The sequence below is a fragment of the Anneissia japonica genome, unplaced genomic scaffold (assembly GCF_011630105.1).
Source record: "Anneissia japonica isolate Jap-2015-1 unplaced genomic scaffold, ASM1163010v1 scaffold216366_len1818_cov124, whole genome shotgun sequence".
In the NCBI taxonomy this organism is placed as follows: domain Eukaryota; kingdom Metazoa; phylum Echinodermata; class Crinoidea; order Comatulida; family Comatulidae; genus Anneissia; species Anneissia japonica.
The window spans coordinates 1-1,539 of record NW_022711840.1 but is presented as its reverse complement, the minus strand read 5'-3'; the positions used below and the strand labels follow the sequence as shown (position 1 = coordinate 1,539).

Genomic DNA, 1,539 nt, shown 5'->3' with positions numbered 1-1,539 from the left:
GGTCGAACGCTTTCGAGAAGTCCGTTAAGAGAATAGATGAAACAGCGTGAGGTGTATCTGCGTGGCTATGAAGTTTATTTAAAATATTAATAAGGCAATGATTAGTTGAAATTCCTTAAAGATTTCCAAACTGCATCTTGTCTAGCTTAACCTTCATTGTGGCAATGGTGTCAGCAGCGATAAAATGTTCCGCAATCTTAGCGAAATGATCTGTAATGGCAATAGGTCTCATATTGCTCAATGAAAAGGGAACACGACTCGCTTTCGGAATTGGAACTACATGAGCTCGTTTCCACTGATGTGGGACGACAGATTTGAGTTTAGATAATAAAAAGTTTAAAAAGAAACTCACATTGTTGAGCACAAAATTCACCACCATAGCCTGGGAGACATCGACATAAACTGCCAGCACATGTTCCACCATTTTGACAAGGTTCTCGACAGCCAACTAAAAAGAAAAACAAGTATAACAGTTATTAGAACATGTATATTTCTTGAATGTCACTATCCTGTAATACATCAGCACAGCTTAATACTTTACACTAATTTCCTTTCTACTCATCGGTGGTGAGTTTTGTTTCTGAGATGACGAATAATTTGGGACGTTTTCAAGTCATTGTAATAATCATATTCATGTTTGGATGTCATCAAATCAATTCCTCTGGGAAATAAAAACACCTTGAAATTGGTCATCACCGACATTGTTCTTCCAGCCAATCAGAAAAAAGCTTATTACACATACACATCATTTCCTTTAATTTAGCTCACACACGAGCTAATACTGTGATTCAATATGTGTTACAATGCCCTATCACATCTTCCCAACTTTAAACAGACTTACACAATTCCTTGTCTTGTCATACGTCATAATTAGCATACCGTGCCAAAGTATGTGCCATCTCAGAACTAATAACTCATTCCCATCCACCTTTTTTTAGCAGACAACCACAACCAAAAGACAATCATAACCAAAAGACAACTACAGTAAAAATCGTTTAGAAAACAATTAATATTATTCAAACCAACTAACCTAGTGAAGTCAATTGTTCGTAGATGACCTGTACACGACCTGCTTCACACCTGTATGTGCCTTGGTCTTCAGGCTGAAGGTTACGGATGACAAGTTTTGTAACTGTAGGACTCAAGTTCTCGATGTAAACTCTCTCTGTGCCTGTTGTTATAGAATATTATCAAAAGTTATTTCTTGTTTATCAGATAATATGTAATAATCAGAGTCAAAATATGGTATCTTATAATTAGATTAGAGGGACATGACACTAACCTGATTGTTGGGGACCAATGATGCTATTAAAGGGTCCATACCATAGAGGGCGGGTTGTTAATGGAACACCAATCACTTCACATATGACATCATGTGTATCACCAATCGCAACTCCTGTTCTACTTGGGGTCAACTTAATTGTACCTTTTGCTGTCTCTGAAAAAAAAATTTTAAAAAAAATAAGACACCGACATTTAAGTTATACATAATATAAGATTTTATATATACAATGAAGATTTTTTTTTTTTTTTTTTTTT

At 35.5% G+C, this 1,539-nt stretch overlaps 1 long non-coding RNA gene across 1 annotated transcript; it reads right to left on the bottom strand.

Annotated features, from left to right (window-relative positions):
- Positions 1 to 349: 349 nt before the first annotated feature.
- On the bottom strand, positions 350 to 1,401 carry LOC117107593. The gene is made up of 3 exons (XR_004445258.1): positions 1,283 to 1,401; positions 1,031 to 1,171; positions 350 to 448 (listed from the first exon to the last, which is right to left on the bottom strand). It is a non-coding gene; the product is annotated as an uncharacterized LOC117107593 (long non-coding RNA).
- Between the last annotated feature and the right edge of the window lie 138 nt (positions 1,402 to 1,539).